The sequence below is a fragment of the Armigeres subalbatus genome, chromosome 3 (assembly GCF_024139115.2).
Source record: "Armigeres subalbatus isolate Guangzhou_Male chromosome 3, GZ_Asu_2, whole genome shotgun sequence".
Classification (NCBI taxonomy): domain Eukaryota; kingdom Metazoa; phylum Arthropoda; class Insecta; order Diptera; family Culicidae; genus Armigeres; species Armigeres subalbatus.
Genome location: NC_085141.1, coordinates 178,187,581 through 178,200,442, shown reverse-complemented (window position 1 = coordinate 178,200,442; position 12,862 = coordinate 178,187,581). Strand labels below are relative to the sequence as shown.

At 43.5% G+C, this 12,862-nt stretch overlaps 1 protein-coding gene across 3 annotated transcripts in view; it reads right to left on the bottom strand.

Moving 5' to 3' along the window:
* The window catches only part of LOC134225727 (serine proteinase stubble), a 605,887-nt gene that overhangs the window by 209,030 nt on the left and 383,995 nt on the right, over nucleotides 1–12,862 (bottom strand). For 2 of the 3 annotated variants that reach the window (XM_062706032.1, XM_062706034.1), the window contains one exon: nucleotides 12,537–12,560. The exons of the other annotated variant lie outside the window; for it this stretch is intronic. The gene's annotated coding sequence lies outside the window, so the exon portion shown is untranslated. The remainder of the gene's footprint in view (nucleotides 1–12,536; nucleotides 12,561–12,862) is intronic. 3 annotated transcript variants of the gene reach the window in all.

The window sequence follows — 12,862 nt, the reverse complement described above, 5'->3', positions numbered from 1 at the left end:
AGAACATGATAATGAATCATATGAGCACTGTGGAGCAAAATCGATTTTTTGAACCACCCTAGCGTTCACCCCTAAATCCCGCCTGGTACTGCCCCACGAACTGTCTTGCGATTGTTGTTAGTCGGTGGCATAATATTTGGGAGAGTAGGTACCTTGTAGGCGGCGTTCAGCAATGTGATTGCGCGGTAGTTGCTATAATCCAGCTTATCACCCTTTTTATAGATGGGCACACGACACCTTCCATCCACTCCACAATGGGGAAATCCGATTTCAAAGGTGGAAAAAACTGATAACTTCCTTCACGAACAACTTACAGAAGAGATTAAGAGCTTATTCGAAAGAGAATTTTGCAAATAATTCAGTAAGTGCTGTTTCATGGACGTGGAATGCTTCTGTATGTAATTATCGAGCTCGTTTTGCCCTAATGCCCATATATCGCGAGTTTCCAAACTTTTGTCATTTTATCTTTAGGACATTGTTCTAAAATTGTGTTTATCTCTTCACTTTGGATCCACAGAAGGGCAATAAATATATTTTGTTGGTAAAAGTTAAAAATTTAAGGGATTTTGGGGTCAAATAAGCATCAAAGTGCATTGTATGTGCAATTTTCATGTATTCTGTAAAAAATAGTGTTGATATTATTGTCTCAAACTTTTGAACAGATATTGACAAATGCTTACCAAACAAAAAATAATGAAATAAATCGTTTCACCAATGTTTTATTTGGTTATTTATTGAGTAAAAAACGATTTTTAAAAACTTTTGAATAGCACCGATGCCAAACATTTCCAAACCATACCCGATAGCACAACTAGTCAAGAATAGTCATATGTTATGAGTCTTGATGTGATCATAGATAGGAGGTGATGGGAGATACTCTTTTTTCTTAGGGGTCATACAGCTCATATAATGTAATTTTTTATACAAAATAGGATAATTTTTCTCACGAGCGACTCACAGATAAGGTTAAGGGCTTACTCGAAAGCGAATTTTCCAAGAAATTCAGTGAGTGATGTTTTATAGACATGAGACACTTCTGTATGTAGTTCATGAGCTGGTTTTGCCCCAATGTCCCATACATCAAAATTATTCATATTTTGGTACTTTTATCTTTTAAAAATTACACTGAAATTCTGTTTTCCTCTTCATTGTAGATCCATACATAGCACTATACATATTTTGTTGGAAAAAGTTGGAAATTTAAGGGATTTTGGGGTCAAATAATCATCAAACTACATCTATGTGAATTTTTCATGTATTCTGTAAAAAATAATAATACCCAAGAAATCATTTGCACTATATTACGTCGAATGATTATTTAGGGTTAATATACGGTGATTTGAAAACTTGATTGCATTGATGTAGCTCTACATATGGTCAATTTTGGCGAAATCTACAGCCTATTGATTATTCAGATATTTACAGATAATAGTTTATATTATTGTCATTTTTTTTAACAGAAATTGATACCATAAAAAACAGATATCCATATATTACATTAAAAATGGATTTTTAAGATATTTTGGGACAAATAAGTGAAAAATTCATTAATTATGTATTTAAAAGAAAGTTTCTGAGTCCTGAACCCTATGATTTTTTTTCAATGCAATCTACGAATATTTGTTATTTTTATAGTATCATTGACAAATTATAATTGAATCAATGTTACTCCATCATTTCTTAACCCAGAATTTGTGGTTTATTATTTCATAAGGGGAATTTGGGTGAAACGTCATGAGAAAAGAATATTTCCTATTTATTCCTATCTATTATCACATCGACTAATATATTTACTCTTATCTAGTTATTTAAACGGGTATGGTTTGGGAATGATTGACATCGGCACTTTTCAGAAGCATTTGAAACATCGGGTTTTACCCAATAAATCACAAAACAAAACACTTACGAAATGATTTACTTCATCAGTAATTGAAAAATGAAAAATTCACGTAAAGTGCAATTTAATACTTATTTGACCCCAAAATCTTTTAAATTTTCAACTTTTACCAACAAAGCATGTATAGTGCTTTTCTATGGATCTATAATGAAGAGGAGAACACATATTTAGTACAATACTTGGAAGATAAAAGCACGAAAAATATGATAAACTGTGATGTATGGCACATTGGGGCAAACTAGCTTAATAACTACATACAGAAGTGTCTCACGTCTATAAAACATGTCTCACTGAGTTTCTTGGAAATCTCCCTTTTGAATAAGCCCTTAATCTTCTATGTGCGTCGTCCGTGAAAAATGTTATACTATTTTGAATAAAAAACTACATTAAATGAGCTGTATGACTCCTAAATCCCCTTTAATTCAATATTTTTAATGAATTATATGATTATTTGTTATTTTCATTTTTGTTATTGTTATATCATTGGAAAACTATGAACTAAATTAACATTACTACATCATTTCTTTGCTCAGAATCATTGAGCTATATTGTTTCATAGGGGAATTTGGGCAAAAAGGTAAGAAAAAAGAGTATCTCCCTCCCACCTCCTATCTATGATCACATCAAGATTCATAACATATGACTATTCTTGACTAGTTGTGCTATCGGGTATGGTTTGGAAATGTTTGGCATCGGTGCTATTCAAAAGTTTTTAAAAAATCGTTTTTACTCATTAAATAACCAAATAAAACATTTGTAAAACGATTTACTTCATTAATTTTTATTCGGCAAAGATTTGTCAATATCTGTTCAACACTTTGAAACAATAATATCAACACTTATCTGTAAATATTATTATTTTTTACAGAATACATGAAAATTGCACATAAAATGCACTTTGATGCTTATTTGACCCCAAAATCCCTTGAATTTCCAACTTTTAGCAACAAAACATATTTAGTGGCCTTCTGTGGATCCACAGTGAAGAGATAAAAACAATTTTAGAACAATGTCTTAAAGATAAAATGACAAATAGTTTGGAAACTCGCAATGTATGGGGCATTAGGGCAAAACGAGTTCGATAACTACATACAGAAGCGTTACACGTCCATGAAACAGCACTCACTGAATTTTTTGCAAAATTCTCTTTCGAATAAGCTCTTAATCTCTTCTGTAAGTTGTTCGTGAAGAAAGTTATCAGTTTTTTCCACCTTTGAAATCGGATTTCCCCATTGTGCACTCCTGCGGCAGAACCTCATCCTCCCAAACCTTGATAATTACCCAGTGCAGCGCTCTAGGCAGTGTCCACCACCGTGTTTAAACAGCTCTCCTGGTAGTTGGTCATCTTCAGGGGCTTTGTTGTGTTTCAGCCGGTCGATCTACTCCTGGATTTCCTGGAGATTCGGAGCCGGGAGTCGTATGTCCTGCGCGCGTGCTCATAGGTTCATTACCAAATCGCCACCGTTGTCTGCCACATTACCATTCAGGTGCTCTTCGTAGTGCTGCCGCCACCTTTGGATCATCTCACGCTCGTTTGTAAGTAGGTTCCCGTTTCTGTCGTTACACATATCGGGCTGTGGCACGTGGCCCTTACGTGAACGGTTTAACTTCTCATAGAACTTTCGTATGTTATTAGCGCGGTACAGTTCCTCCGTCTCTTCACGGTTTCGATCTTCCTGCGAGTTTTGTCTGTTCCGCGCCCGTTTGTATCGTGCTCACATTCGCTGTTATACCAGTCGTTTCTCTGATCCGTGGGCACTGTGCCTAATGCAGCGGTTGCGGTGCTGCCAATGGCGGATCTAATATCTCTCCAGCCATTTTCAAGAGACGCTGCGCCTAGTTGCTCTTCCGTTGGGAATGCCACTTCCCGCTGCAGCGCGTAGTTTTGGGCTAGTCTACCGTCTTTTGGCCGCTCAATGTTGTACACCGTCGAGAGTTTTGAGCGCAGGCATACTGCAACGAGGTAGTGGTCGGACTCAATATTCGCACTGCGGTAAGTACGTACCTTCGTAATGCCGATTTGGTTTTCCGTTTCTTGATAAGGTGTTTTTCATGTGGCCTTGTGGATATTCTTACGGGAGAAGAAAGTGCTTCGGATTACCATTCCGCGGGAGGCTGCTAAGTTTATGCATCGTTGGCCGTTGTCGTTCGATGCGGTATGCAGACTATCCGGTCTATACACTTCCTCCCTTCCTACCTGAGCGTTCATGTCGCCGATGACGATTTTGACGTCGCGCCGTGGGCATCAATCATACATATGTCTGCTCCAGCTGTGCATAGAACGCTTCTTTCTCGTCGTCGGGTCTCCCTTCGTGTGGACAGTGCACGTTGATGATACTATAGTTGAAGAACGGGCGTTTTATCCTTAGCTTGCACATTCTGGCGTTGATTGGCTGCCACTCAATCACGCGTTGGCACATCTTGCCCAGCACTATGAGACGGCTCCTAGCTCGTTAGAGGTACCACTGTTTTGGTAGAAGGAAGCAGTTCGATGCCCGCTTTTCCACACTTTCTACCCTGTCCAGCAGATTTCATGCAGCGCTAAGACGTCGAAGTTGCGGGGATGTAATTCATCGTACACCCAGGTTTTTTTTTACACGGGTTGGTTTTGGTCGTTTAAGACCTTCAACGTCAAGGGAGCAATGAGTTAACCCCACGAAAAAATTCACAAAAAATCAAAGAAATTTCAGAGGGTGTTTAAAAAGCTGTGAAAGTTCAGGTTAATCGAGAAATTAATGAATTCCAACCGCTTAAAAAAAACCTGGGTGTACATCATCCTGTCGCAACCTGCGAAGCCTAGCGACTTGCAGTTCCATGTTTCAAGCTTCAACAATCCTTTATCCGTCGCCTAGGTAGTTGCCTATTGTTTTGAGTCGCAGTATCTTCTTTGTCGTTCATTATGGTTGTTTTTTAAGGCGGCTTATTGGGCCTGCGCAAACGTCCTGTCTCGTCGGAGGGCCGTCGTGTCTGGTCTGTTTAGCGTCCCACCTAACACCAGGACTTGAGCTTGTGCGCTTTGAGCGACACACGGTTGCTTTGGCGGGGCTCATTTGCGGATACATGCAGCTTTTTATAGAAGTTTAACAGAGCCCACTGTCAAACCCCACCACATCCTAGGCAGGCATCACAACTCGCAGATGATCTGGGGAGGAATCATCATTGGACAAAGCAACAGCAACAAAACCAAAATCAGAATCTAGAGGGAAAATTTTAAATCAAACTCTCAACCCCTTTATACTCACTAACAGCAACCTTACTTTAGTCCGAACGGCCACCTGATTTTCCGCATAGGCGCCACCATTTAGAAAAAAAAACAGATTAATTGACCTAGCGATGATGAAGCCTTTCTCGTGTTATTAAAATAGTGTTTTGGCCATAACTGTTGAGGCCATAGTCCGATTGGGCCAATTGGATAGGATTCCGCGTCGAATGCAACTTGTTGCGAGCAAATCGGTTGAGGATAAGTTCCTAAAATATCAGTGAGAATTCTTCTTCTATTTCGGCTATAACTCAGAAGCCCATAGTCCGATTCGGCCAATTTTCAATACGAAACAATGGGACAGGATTCGGCGTCGAATGCATTTTGTTGCGAGCAAATCGGCTAAGGATAAGTGCCTAAAAATGAGTGAGATTAGTTTGCGTACACACATACACACACACATAGACAACCGAAGGCGTCAAGGGCCGAGAAGAAGGCCCAGGTGAATGAGGGTAGCAAGAAATCTAGGGTAGGCGCCAATCGCTCCAGGGGCAATGCCATAGTCATCAAGACGGACGAGGCTAAGTACTCGGACGTCTTGAAGGCGATGAGGAGTGACGTCAAGCTCGGTGAACTCGTCACCGACGTACGTCGAATAAGACGTATCCGAACGGGCGAGATGATCCTCGAGCTGAAACGGCGCGTCTCGCAAAAGGGCGCCGCCTACAAGAAGTTGGCGGAGGAGATCCTAGGCGAGACGGTCAAGGTGAGGGCACTCACGACGTAGGTGAATTTAAGGGTTAAAGACCTGGACGAGATCACCGAAGTCGAAAAGCTCGTCACGGCACTGCGGCGACAATGAGAAATGGAGACCCCCACCGCAGCCGTTCGGCTACGGAAAGGTCCGGCAGGGACGCAGGTAGCATTGGTTCGGCTATCTGCAGAGGACGCCTTCAAGGTAGTCAAGTTAGGAATCGTCAAGGTGGGATGGTCGGTGTGCCCTGTTGGCATATATGAGCAACCCAAAGTTTGCTTCAAGTGCCAGGAACCGGGGCACAAGCAATGGGACTGCAAAGGCCCTGACTGAAGCAAGCTCTGTCGACGCTGCGGATTGGAGGGACATAAGGCACAATGCTCCACGAACCCTCCCAATTGCTTGATTTGTTCCAACAAAGCTGCAAACAGCAAGCACCCCATGGGGGGTTCGAAGTGCCTGGCGTTTAAGCGTGCTTCAAAATCACAGTGCAGGTAACGTAGCTAAACCTGAACCACTGTGATGCAGCCCAGCAACTGCTGTGTCAGACAGTTGCTGAATGGGGGACGGATATCGCCATCATAGCGGATCCTTACCGGGTACCCGCCAGGAACGGTAATTGGGTCACCGATGGGTCTTAAATGGCGGCGATATGGACAACGGGGAAATACCCAGTCCAAGAGTTGGTGTCTTCGACACACGAGGGCTTCGTCATTGCCAAAGTCAACGGGGTCTTCTTCTGTAGTTGCTAGGCGCCTCATCGATGGTCGATCGAGCAGTTCGGTCGTATGCTGGATTGTTTGACGGCTTACTTGATGGGGCGTAGGCCGGTGGTGATAGCGGGGGATTTCAACGCTTGGGCCGTGGAATGGGGAAGGCATTCCACGAATCAACGAAGGCAGATCCTGCTGGAATCACTGGCCATGTTGGATGTGGACTTTGCCAATGTCGGTACCAAAAGTACCTACAGCTGTAACGGGGCTGAGTCGATTATCGACGTTACGTTCTGGAGCCCTGGCCAAACGAGTAGTTCGAACTGGAGGGTAGATGATGGCTACACTCACAGCAACCACCTGGCGGTTCGCTACAGTATCGACTATACGACCAGCATTCAGCGGACGGAAGAAGGGGCGAGGCCTAACCCTCGTATGTGGAAGACATAGCGCTCCGCCGCGAGCACAATACTCTCGGTCTGAGCGGCGAGCAGCTGGTAACCCTAGCAGCACTAGTTAAGCAAACCCGGTTGCAGTAACCTTATTGTGACTGAATCCGGTCATATATTAGTTACTGTGATCGATCTGCATTATGTGTGTTGCTCGGGAACAGTACTCTCGCGTGCATGCGATGCCACCATGCCTAGGAAAGCCCACCCTAGGAATGGAAGGCCACCGGCTTACTGGTGGACTCAAGCAATTGCGAACCTGCACCGCGCCTGCCTACGGGCATGGAGGCGGATGCAGCGAGCACGCACAGAAGAGGAGCGTGTTGAACTACGGGTGACGTTCGTGGCTGCTAGAACCGCTCTGAAGACTGATATTAGATCAAGCAAAAAGCCTGCTTCGAGGGCCTGTGTCAAAGTGCCAACGCGAATCCATGGGGTGACGCCTATAGGGTCGTAATGGCCAAGACACGTGGGGCGATGACCCCTACAGAGCGGTCTCCAGAGATGTTGGAGAGGATCATCGCGAGGCTTTTGCCACGTCATGACCCAAGTCCCTGGCCTCACTTTGTGGAGCTGCCAGGGGCCAGGGTGGCCGACGAGGGAAGAGTAACTGTGGCGGAACTTGCGGGATTGCACAGTCCCTTAGTGTAAGTAAGGCGCCAAGACCGGATGGTATTCCGAACCTGGCCATCAAAACGGCCATTGCTGAGGCTCCCGAGATGTTCAGATCTGTCATGCAGAGATGCCTGGACGAGGGAGTCTTCCCTGAAGCATGGAAGAGGCAGAGCTTGGTCCTATTGCCAAAGGCGGGAAAACCACCCGGGGATCCGTCGGCATGTAGACCAATATGCCTGCTTGATACGGCGGGGAAGGTGCTCGAGAAGATCATCCTCAACAGGTTGTTGATACGCACGGAGGGTGCGGATGGTCTATCGAGTAACCAGTTCGGCTTCCGAAAGGGTAAGTCGACCGTAGACGCTATCTTGTCGGTTACCAAATCCGCGGAGATAGCTATCCAGCGTGAGAGGAGGGGAGTTCGCTATTGTGCAGTAGTGACTCTCGACGTGAGGAATGCATTCAATAGTGCTAGTTGGGCAGCTATTGCAGATGCGCTCCTGCGTCTTGGAATTCCCGAACACCTGTACAAGATTCTCAGAAGCTACTTCCAGATTCGAGTACTGGTATACGACACGAAGGCGGGGCGGAAGTGCGTTGACATAACCTCAGGGGTTCCGCAATGCTCCATACTGGGTCGGGTTTTATGGAACGTCATGTATGATGGTGTCTTGAGGTTGAAGTTCCCGGTGGGCGTGGTAATCGTCGGCTTCGCTGACGATATAACGCTGGAGGTCAACGGCGAATCGATCGAAGAGGTGAAGTTGACTGCAGCCCACTCGATCGCAATTGTGGAGGAGTGGATGAGTTCCAGGAAGTTAGAACTAGCTCACCACAAGACTGAGGTGGTTATTATCAACAACCGAAAGTCGGAGCAACAAGTGGTGATAAGGGCAGGCAACTGCACGGTCACCTCTGAACGCTCCATCAAACTTGACGATAAGCTCACCTTTGGTAGCCACGTCAATTACGCCTGCAAGCGTGCCTCCACAGCTATAGTGGTGTTGTCCCGGATGATTTCCAATAGCTCTGCGGTTTATGCCAGCAAGCGTAAGCTTCTGGCTAGTGTCGCTCTGTCCATACTGTGGTATGGGGGGGGGCAGTTTGGGGCACTTTGCGTCATCACCGGTATGATGCCTATTGACATCGTTATCGGTGAAGACATAGAGTGTTTCGAAATGCGCGACACGAAAGGCATCCGTAGGACTGTCAGGGTGGCCGCAATGGTCAAATGGCAGCGTGCGTGGGACAGTTCCACTAAGGGTAGATGGACACATAGGTTGATACCGGAGATAGGTACGTGGGTCAAGAGGCGCCATGGGGAAATCACTTTCCACCTGACCCAGGTCCTTACAGGCCATGGTTGCTTCAGACAGTACCTACACCGGTTCGGACACTCGGCCTCGCCCGAGTGTCCGGTGTGCGCAGGTTTAGAGGAAACGGCGGAACACGCATTGTTCGTGTGCCCACGTTTTCGCACAATGCTTGCCACATGTGGTCTGGACACTACCCCCGAAAACCTAGTCCGGAGGATGTGTAAAGATGAAGTTGGCTGGAACGCCGTTTTATCGGCTATCGTCCAAATCGTCCTGGAGCTACACAGAAGGTGGTGCGTGCACACGAGGAATGGCTAGTATAGGCGCAAATAAGGGGTGGTCCAAGGGTTCGGAGTCGGCTTCATGGGTCATACCGGTGCCCTGTGGTCGAACTCGATCCTTTTATCGAACAAGTAGCCGCGCGAAGAACAACATGGTAACGTCGCTTTCGCGGCGTGGGTCAACCGGTCGGTTTCCGTGCCCGAATGAAAATCTGACTTGAGAGCTGCTTTTTTCTGCGAATGGAACCGCTACTGTACGCCGTCGATCTACCCCCTTGAAATCTTGAACGAAAATGGCCCCTACATAAATTTCAAAACCCTAAACAAAAACTGTTACAAGGGGGAGGGTGGGTGGTCCTAGCAGTACGCGTGCATGATCATGACGATTCGAATCATGACGATGAATTTGAAGCCCGCCTTTCTTCACTTGTCAATAGCGGTAAGATGCGCGGCTACAAAGCAGGACCATGCTGAGGGTGGCTGAGTTCGATTACTCGATTTCCCTAGGGATAAAAGTATCATCGTGTTAACTTCATGATGTACGAATGCAAAAATGGTACCTTGGCTTAGGAACTCCGTAGTTAATAACTGTGGAAGTGCGAGGAATACAGCGAAAGCTGCGAGGCGGCAATGTCATATTGGGGAATGTAATACCAATAATAATAAGAAAAAGGTTCATGAAGTTGAATATTTTATGCTCTGCTATCTGATTCTTCTGGCGGATTCTCACGACCATGAAACTTGAATGTTAAAAGAGGCTGATCAGCGAGCTTCTAGAGTATTTTTTCCGTAGGATGCTATCGAATGCTTTCGGTGATAATCAGGAGGATGGCGGCATCTGGCGGCGAAGCATCAATAACGAGGTTACAAGGCGAATAAAAGGATATATCATGTCGTGAAGCTCATACAACACAGCGGACTACTGTGGGCGGAACATGTTGCTCGTATGCTAGAAGAGAAGATAATATTCAGTAGAGAGCTCAGGCTCCTTAGTATAACGCGTAGACCAGTGATCCCCAAAGTGCGGCCCGCGGGCCGCATGCGGCCCTCGAAGCGTTTTCCTGCGGCCCGCGAAGGGTTTCAGAATATACACTACTTGGGGCCCATTGACAAATATCACATCCAGGAAAAGCTTTCATAGTGTCCAGTTTTTCGTTGTACTCGGGCTGGGCACACACACTTAATTTTTTTACCGGGATCTCAGCAATTTGTTCAACTTTTACCGGGATTCACACAGCCGAGCCTCAGCAAACATGTTTTTCGCCGAGATATCGGTCAAAGTTGCTTTAAATCAGCAAATAATTTGCCGAAACCCAGCTAACAAACCTCATTTTCGACGAGAGATCAGTTTTTTTTTATTTTGCTGGGCACACGGCTGTGCGGATTTTGCCGAGCTGCGGAAATAAAAACTGAGTGTGTATGTCTAGTTCACATTATTTTGATGTTCAAGAAACATATAAACCAAGAATCTTTTTATCATCAAGAATAAATAAATTTCTCACTTCATACATGATATGTAGGCTAACGGCAACATGCTTTGATGGTAGTTTTGGCGCTTTAACCATGCTGAATATATAACGTTCTTAGGTAAAAATAATGTTGTCATACATTACACCCTAATATGAATTCTTTCATTCTTCAAAATAAGTTAAGTTTTGGCAAAATTCGATTAAAAATTTCTTGATTTATAATTCCTGAAAATGCGTTATGTTAACGTACTTCATACTAAGAATAATTGTTTTTATTTTCTGAATTTGTTAGTTTGAGATATTCAAACGGGTTTACATTTGCATTGTCCGACGTTTCGGCCCGTTATTGAATCTTTTTCCTGATGAGCATTTTCCGTGAAAAAATATCAAATAAACGAGTCGACACGTCGGGCAATGCAGATCAGGCATTGCAATTTATCCCATCATTCGATCTTCTGAGTAAAGATACTGATGATATGAAGGGATATCGATCTTAGTTATCTATCTGCTCAGTAAACAAAGTGCAATGTTCGCCATGGAGAAACATTTTTTCACTGCTTTGTTGTAGCAACGCCCTCGCAACGTGAACAAACCCCGAACCGCGCTGGCTATCAGGATCATCATGAAATGCTCAAATGATAATATCTTTCCAGAGTGCTCTTTGATTAGGGATAATATCTTTGCGGAAGCAAAGATAATATCCTGTGCTCAGATGATATTGCAATGCCTGATGCAGATTTAATCCCGTTTGAATATCTCAGATCGAAAAAGTGAGAAAATAAGTACTGCTGGTAAGTTCACCTGGCTTCAAAAACACGATTCAGACATGCTGTCTCTATTTGCAACGACTTTCATTGAACAATAATCCTCGAGGATAAAAAAAACTCTTAGAATCGGTCGACAGATGTTTATTTGGTAAAATCTCGGGTACTTATTCAAAAGGACGTATGTGATTTTGTAAACAAAGATTCAAACTTCGATTTGTCCATTCTGATGTCACTCTCACGCAAAGCAACACCACCAACAGGTAGTCGAAGGCTTCCCCTAACTGTCTGTGATGATGGTTTGCGTGGGAGTGCTATCAGATTGGACAAATCGACGTTTGAATCTTTGTTTACAAAATCACATACGTCCTTTTGAATAAGTACCCGAGAAATAATTTTGCCAACTAAGCCGAGTAGATTTTGTTGCGAAAGTAAAATTTCACGCTAAGTCCGCTATCGCAGAAGTGTAATGTGTAATAATATGAACTAAAACTCAGCTACGCTGTAGTATGTAATGCCCTTACAAGTATGTTTTTTAAACAGATTTTTTGATTACTTTGTATTATACTTCAAAATTCAATTCGAAATGATAAACAAATATTGCAAATATACCGCGGCCCGCTTCAACAGTTTAAAATTGCTGTGTGGCCCTCGATAGTAAGCAGGCTGGGGACCACTGGCGTAGACGATTACTTTTTGCAGTTGAAAAGAACCTGAGGGCGCTAAACTTCAGAGCGACTGTAAGCGATTGGCCCAGGTTCGAGTACAGTGAAAAATAAAACTCCATTCAGCGAAGGTTCTTCGAGGAGAAGCGGTATAGAGAGTTGTTACAACCTGAATCAGTTTTAAACTGTTTGTATATAAAAGCAACGAACAGATTTTAAATTTTTTATAGGGGTTGTGGCGATGCTTTGACAGTATTTCCATGTGACCCAGGATATTTTCAATTGATTCAACACTATTCACAACCTAATGATAACTTTTAAAATTTATTCTTTCATTGTTTTGTACAAATTTTGACTACTAGCTGCCGGTAGTACCTTCTAAATAAAAAAAAATCGGTCACTAAACAATCTTACCTGATCTGACAAATTCAAAAATATCTGGAAAGAAAAAATGAAAAAAAACTGTTACAATGGATGCATAGGAGGTGTATGAGTTATTAAACAAAAATCTTAAACCTAGACACCTGTCTGTATGTCTGGAAGACGTACTGAATGTATTCTATTACAAAAATGAAAAATAATTTGATACCATTTTGGGTGTTTTTATCGTCCGCATATCTTTAGCTAAGAGCAATGACACACTAACATCCTCTTTTGTAATCTCGATTATGATATATAATATTACTGGATTTCAATAAAAACGTAATCGTACTATGAAATCAGTTGTTTCTAATGTTCCC